This window comes from Triticum aestivum, chromosome 4A, assembly GCF_018294505.1.
Source record: "Triticum aestivum cultivar Chinese Spring chromosome 4A, IWGSC CS RefSeq v2.1, whole genome shotgun sequence".
Lineage (NCBI taxonomy): Eukaryota > Viridiplantae > Streptophyta > Magnoliopsida > Poales > Poaceae > Triticum > Triticum aestivum.
In genome coordinates, this window is record NC_057803.1 from 664,494,909 (window position 1) to 664,502,605 (window position 7,697).

The following is a 7,697-nucleotide window of genomic DNA, read 5'->3' on the forward strand; positions in this document are numbered from 1 at the left end:
AGAGTAGGAGTTGCACAATTGCTTGTATTGTGTCTTCACTTTCTTATTATATCAATATTGCATTTCCAGGACAAAACTATTTTACAGATAAAATACAGAATATTGCTCAAAGTCTGAAGGTAGGTCCTTAAGTAAAAGATTCAGATTACACTGTCTTAAGAAGCACATGTATGCAATTCTGCATGCATATATCAAGAAATGAGCTACTTTTGTTTAACACACAATTACAAAAAGAATATCAAAGCGTAAAGTTTGGTCCTTCAGTAAAATAAAAATTATACTGCATGATATTTCAGAAGCATATGTGGGCATACATATATCAAGAACAAGAACAGAGCTGTTTATGTTTAATACAAACTGCAAAATACCTCAAAGCCTGAAGCTAGATATGTAGTATGCTATTTTTCAGAATGCGTCAAAATGGCTTACATCTATCCAAGCTAATAGACTTGACCTCGTCCCCCTGGTTCGCGCCTCCACTTCCAATCCGATCATGGGACATGACAATTCTACGATTAGTACTGTAATTTGCATGACATGAGGAAAGGAGTGCAGCTGTCAGATGCTTACTGCAGATGTGTACTTGCTGGCCTACTAAGAAGAGGAGGGCCAAAAGGAGACGACAATGTAGGGGAGGGTCCTTCACTTCTGTGGGGAGAGAGAATAAATCGGCCACTGGGGAGAAGATCTCCAAGGAAGGCGCTGGAACAATTATCCACCCACCACTCCGACTACAAGCTCGATCGAGGTAATTAATCATGGATTCATGGTTACATTCAGGAAGATTCATTGAGTTACCTGCACGTCCTGCGCATTGACACCGAGGTTCTCGGCGATGAGGAATCTGAACTTGGAGGAGTGAAGGTTGGTGACGAAGCCAATCACGCGGCACGCGGGGAACTCAGATATCTTCCATGCGAGGTAGGTGAGCACGTCAATGGGTTGGGGACAACGAGCTGCATCACCTCCGTGGAGTGCTCGATCATGCTTCCACTGGGGGCACGATCTACCAGTACAGGGCAAAGTTCCTCTGCAGCAACGACATGCAGAGGGCTCGACCGCGGCGCAGCTACGTGGAGAGAGGGCGGCGACAGACGACTCTGCTAGGTGGAGAGAGAGATGGCGCGTCAAGGAGGAATGTGAACTTCGCGGTGGCGGCGGGGTTCGTGATGAGTGGAGGCGTCAATGGGGAAGATGGAACCGTGCGCGTGGTGGTCAAGTAGACGAGGGGCAGATTTTGTGGAACAACCGAGCAGTTTCAGTTTTTATTTTTAGGGACTGTCTATTCTACATCCGGATGAAAACAAATTCGTTTTCAGTCAGATTTTTCCACCTATTACAGAATGACACGTGTCTCCCTGTCCCGTGTCTCATGTCCTCGGTTAGCTCCTACACTTGTCCCCGATTTTAAGCACACCAGTATCACGAGCTTAAACGGGTCCACACACCAACTCTTAAACACCACCAACATCATGATCTTAACAGGTCCACAACCCAACTTTTCCCGCTCTGACAGAAAAATAACAAGGAGGGCAAAAAAAACCCAAATATACAGGCAAGCTTTACTATGTACATGTGCACTAAGCTAAAGCAAAACAAAAAGAAAAGGAAAGGATCAGGATGATGCATGTCACCTACGCACACACACCTAAAATGACATGACAAATTAGGAGCACTAAAAATTACATTGAAAAGCTATAAAATTACAATAATAACTCCACTATTATTTTCAGTGTAATATCCACTACAAAAATGCACTGCAGAGGGGAAGAACATGGAGGGGGGAACAGCTAGAGGAAACGGGAATAAGCGCCAACCAAGGGGGCGATTCCTCCATGATCTGGGACAGAAACCTGAAGATGATCCACTCTGCCGAAGATGACTAAACACAGGTAAACACCCCCAACTTTGCAATCACCACATACTAAGTATGATTTAGACAGATTTCTCTCCCCTGCCTGTCTACATCAGAAATCAAACAAAAGGCGCCTGTGAACCATTATATATACATGCTGGAGAGACAAATAAACTAAAAAAAGATGAATTCTGGAACTTTACACTAGAACCAGGAAATCAAAACTAGATCCAGGAAGAACCCTAGGATCCTATGAGTCTAGGGGTGCAGGAGCAGAAAGGTTAGGAAACAAAAAATCCATGTTAAATTCGTGAATTTCAGAACTAGTAGGAAGTTTCTGAATTGAAAACAACAGATACAACCCATGGAAATGAGTATAAAAAAGATAGGGGATCACATGTTCTGGGAGATAAAATACAAAAAGTTAGGAAAATCCTTGAACAAACAAGTTAGAATTGCTATATTTTCATAAAGCTAGGACTGTAATTCAGAAACTTTCGCACACACAAACTATACACTAATCAGGAACTTAGATCATGATTACAAAATAACTCTTGTAAAGAAGCTAGGGCTGAATTTTATAAACTTTGGAACTACATAGAAAGACCTTTCTTTCCTACTTGAAGTTCAAATTGCTACAAACTACTATTTGTAAACACAAATGAGTACACACAGGCAGTAATAAAATGATCAATTATCATATCAATTAAGCCTATGAACTGACAAAAAGGGGCAAACACATGTACAAGCAGACAGTACATGTTTCAAGATTAACAGAACAATGCTTATATACATGTTTACATTACAGGTGCCTGCAAAGGAATCAAATGGGATGGAAACAAGCATGAAGGGCCAGAATTTGTACCTCGAACATGATGAAGCTAAGTTCCTTAATGTATGACTCTCTTATAGCATTAACAAATCCTGTGAAAAGAAAACCGATTCAATCATGCTTTTCTAAATTGGTTATTGACAACAAAACAGAGCGGAGCATACTTGTTTACTCAACAAAACAATGCAAGTCCACTGAGAGTTACAGTGTAAATCCAATAAGAATTACACTATAAATCCTGGAATTACACTGTAAAACCCACTAAATTTTACGGTGTAAGTCCACTGAGAGATACAATGTAAATTCAATGTGAATTCCCCTAAATATAATACATAGATAATCCAACCCCTACTCAAATGCAGATTACAAAGGGGTAAAATACCGTCCCTACCCAAAAGCACTAAGGATTACAGTGTAAATCCACTGAAATTACACTGAAAAATATCAAGAGTTACAGTGTAAAAAACACTGAAAATCACAGTGTAAATCCACTAAAAACTACAGAGTAAATCCACTGAAAATACACTGAAATACTCAAGAGTAACAGTGCAAATTCCACTGGAAAATTACAGTCTAAATCCAGTAAAAAATACATTGTAAATCCACTGAAGATTACACTGTAAAAATCAAGAGTTACAATGCATGTCCACTGGAAATTACAGTGCAAATCCACTAAAAACTACGGTGTAAATCCACTTAAGCTTACATTGTAAATCCACTGAAAATTACACTGTAAAAGTCAAGAGTTAAGATGCAAGTCCATTGGAAATTACAGTGCAAATCTACTAAAATCTACAGTGTAAATCCACTTACGCTTACATTGTAAATCCACTAAGAATCCTTTGAACCCACTAAAGAATTACATTACAAAATGCACTAATGATACATTGAAAATGCATTGAGAATTACACTACAAAAAAATCACCTAAATTACTAAAGTAATTACACTGTAAATCCACTGAGAATTACAGTGTAAAACTACTAGGAATACACACTAAAATCTTCACTGTAATTGCACTGAAATCACCACTGTAATTACAATTCAAAAGCACTGTAATTCCAGTGAAAATGCCCACAATAATTACACTGAAAATTCACTGAAACATACACTGTACTTACAATGCAAATTTCAGTGAAATTACACTAGATTTCTAATGAAAACACATGAGTTTCAGAGACTGGAACACAATGTAATCATATTAAATTAGCTGTGATTACACTGATTTTTATAGATTCATACAAACTATGAGCTAGATTCAGCATCTACATCCAAACAGGAGGGGTCCGTAGCGACAACTACAGGAGGGATGGTACACAGTAGGAGTTCAGCATCTACAACCAACCAGGAGGGATCCACCTCGACAACTACAAGAGGGATCCACTAAAGTAAATGAACACAACTAGGAGCTACTCGTCACAATGGCAAGTTTGACAACTAGAGGGCAATCTGGAAGCACAAAAAATCAACAATATACAGGAAGGATCCACCACTACATATACATCGAACCACCACACCTGTATAACATCCAAAACATCTAGGAACCACGGCAACACAGGGCAACATACAAGATTCGCCGGATCTAGCAAAATTCGAACAGAAAAAACAGGGAGAGGAACAAGGGGGGCAAGGATACTTACAAAACCAACCATGGATGGAGGATGAGGAGGGGGTACAAGGTTCGCAGATCCACTCGAGGAATATGAGGAGTGGCACGAAGTCAAGAGAAGCAGAGAAGACAACGCAGCCAGATCGCCATGGCATCGATTTCGCCTCTCCCTCTGCGCGCGCTTGAGCACAAGGAAGCAGAGGATGGGAAAGGGGAGTTGGAGCGGATGCTTAACCACCGGCTTGCCCACGAGAGATCAGCTACTGAAATCTCTAGTCAAAAATCGCCATGAATCAACGCCTCAAGCTCGCGCCGCTGGAAATGGGGAATGAAGACGGACACGCTACCCGCCAGGATTAACGGGTCTCCAGGAGAAGGTTGCGGGCCCGATAATGAACAAAAACGCCGAGGTAGGGAAAAAAAGAGGAAAGCACGAATCATGACACAAGGATCGAACGAGCAGAAAAACGGATGAAAGCGAAAAGATTTCAGCCGGATGAAAAATAGCATTTCCGTATTTTTAAATTAGATGGAGGGGAATCATTGACGTGGAAAAAATGGAGGGAAATAAGAGAAAAAATGGCGGGACTGAATTCTGCTGACTTTTTTACAAAGTTGTAAACTAATTGACATGTGAGTCTCAGAAAAACGTATTGACATGTGTTAAGAGAAAGGACAATGTGAGGAAAAATACTCGAAGGTAAATAAGAGAGGGAGAAAAAAAAGTTCTGGATGCTTCTAGTTAAAACTAAAATTATTTTAAATTATTTACGAATTGTTTAAATTATTGTATTATTACAAGTAATTTCAAATTTTGAAAAATTGCTCAAATGAAGAGCAAATAAATACAACTTGAAAAAGGTAAATAAGATAGATAAATATGTCTTTATATTGCTTAAAAGGAAGATAAAACAATTCTTAGCTAGTGATGTCATCGTCCCCATGCCATTTGTTCAGTCGAGGCCAAAGTCGACAAGGTCACTGGAGTCATCATCGATGTCACCATCACCAGCCATCCTAGTGGCTCTTTTTCCTACAATCGACCACACCCTTAGGGTTTGGGGTTGACGGGAGACGATAGGATTGCAAGCAGGGAGAGCGGCATGGAGCAGATAGGATGTGGCTTTGACGTGGAGGTGAGAAAGGCGACGATACAACAAATTTGAGGGATGACACTAGATTAGGAGGGTGTTGATGGTTAGCGAGTGTGACACGTACTAGATAAGTGCTTGACTTCGATTCAAAGACAACATCACCTCAAATATGTTCTTTTTCTCGTTCATCCAAGGCTTACTAAGTCCGTTGGATATGAAACTATGCTACGCCATTCATGGTCGAATGCAGTAAATGACTCTCCCTTAGTTTGATTCGGGTGAGAGGGGGCAAGACTACATACTCGGGGAGGGTGGGGCTTATATAGGTTAGGAACCAATAGAATCGGTCCGAAAAAACTTAAGCATTCAATTAAAAATCATAACTAAGTAAAGTCATAACTAACTAAAATCATAACTAAGTAAAACATTGTTCTAAATAGCCCATGGTCGGAAAGTGATGTGTGGACACGTATCGGACTAAACCGACATGCAATACGGTGGATGGGTTGATCTCACTAGCCATAGGACAATGGATGCTTACTGAACTACATGGATCTGATCAGATTCGAGGTCGGATACGGGAGACTGGACACGACCTCGGATGGATATCAGATTGGACAGACCCAACCGTGAGGCTCAGTGATAGGTCATATGTGAGTCTCTAGTACAACATACGTATTGTGTCCTAAGACCTGAACTAATGCATGTACTCGCAATTGTGACCAATCTTTTTTGGGCTGACCAAACACTACTCCGTAGCTGAGTTGTTATAAAGGTCGATTTTGATCTTGTCCAGACCCATGTCGCGAGACATGGTCAAGCAAGATGGGATTTCCCCCTCCGATCCGAAGAGATATACTCTGGACCCCTCATGTGATCCGATAGGGAGAAGCATGGCCATGTGACATGGATTCTGAGACAGCTTGCATCCTACCCATGACATGCCCCAAGGAGCCAAGAACCTATACATTGTAACCTTGTTGCAGCCCAACCTCTTTCTCGTTCCATTAATACCGATCAATAAACTATGTTACGATGGTGTGTGCTTGTCCGCGAAGCAAAAATTGCACTAATGTTCATTACTTCAATAACCATGTTAGTTCAATTTTTCTGTTCGCTGACGCTTGCGGACAAGCGACATCGTCCGCTTGCATCTAGTCATGGGCTTGCCAAAACGTTGTTATAGGTTCCCGAAGGAGGTTGGGTGCCTCCTTTAGATCCCGATCAATGGATCCATCATCAACGATAAACATCTAAATGAAAAATTTCCTTAAAAATGTGTGTAAACTTTTGAAAATTCCATGATTTTTTTATATAGACAATGTTCGAAGTACACGATGAACAGTTAAATTCACTTTGAATTTGTTGAAAACGCAAAGTGAATGTCTTTGAAAAACACGATAACATTTTTTTAAATATATGACGAACATTTATGTTGTAACTGCTTTTTTTAAATAGACATTGATTTTTTTAAATACGCACATTATTTGCTTTTGTATACGGGTGAACACTATTTAAAATTCCATGAACTTTTTCAAAAAACATGAAAACTCTTTAAAATGACATGAATAATATTTAGTTGTGCGAGAAAAAATTCAATTATTATTTTTGACCTACTTAAATAAAATATAAAATATATATTAAAGTTTTGATGGCTTAATTTTTAGTGAACATAAAGGTGACAATCTCTTTTAGTGCAACGTAAAAGTAACAAGTAACAACTACTTCGTACATCCAGTTAAAAAAAACTACTTCGTACAAGTAGCATTATATTTTGAGAATTCTTACAAGTAGAATACAAAAGAATAAAAAAGAATATTTTTTAGTAAAGTACAAGTAACAACTTTATTTTTTAGAACCGAGTAGAAATATCAAAAACCCACAAAAAACAACTGCTCGACATTGAAAATAATTCAACGACGGCCCGATTCACCGCTACTTCCCTGGTGCGCACCTCCGTGGGCCGTCGCTCTCTAAGGCCCAGCTGAGCGGAGTTGGTCCGTTGCTCACAAAGAGGAATGTATAGATAGCGTGCTAATCAAAAATCGACAGCGATGCATGTCTACTTACCTAGGTTGGCTGACCACTTTCTCTGCAAAACCTGAGGCTGCAGATTCGACTATGCGGTTGCCCATTTTTTATTTCTATTTATTGTGTGCACGTATGGATGATATCAGAATTTAAAAGCAACTATACTTATTAGATATAAATATAAATAATTTCTTATATCTTTACTACACATGCCTTACTAGACAAAGGTTCGGGCTTCATATATACTGTATATAATCATGGACGTCACATGTGTAATA

General features: G+C 39.6%; 1 long non-coding RNA gene across 1 annotated transcript; it reads right to left on the reverse strand.

Moving 5' to 3' along the window:
• Positions 1-1,492: 1,492 nt before the first annotated feature.
• On the reverse strand, positions 1,493-4,668 carry LOC123082977 (uncharacterized). The gene is made up of 3 exons (XR_006439173.1): positions 4,326-4,668; positions 2,721-2,779; positions 1,493-1,962 (listed from the first exon to the last, which is right to left on the reverse strand). It is a non-coding gene; the product is annotated as an uncharacterized lncRNA (long non-coding RNA).
• Positions 4,669-7,697: the final 3,029 nt, after the last annotated feature.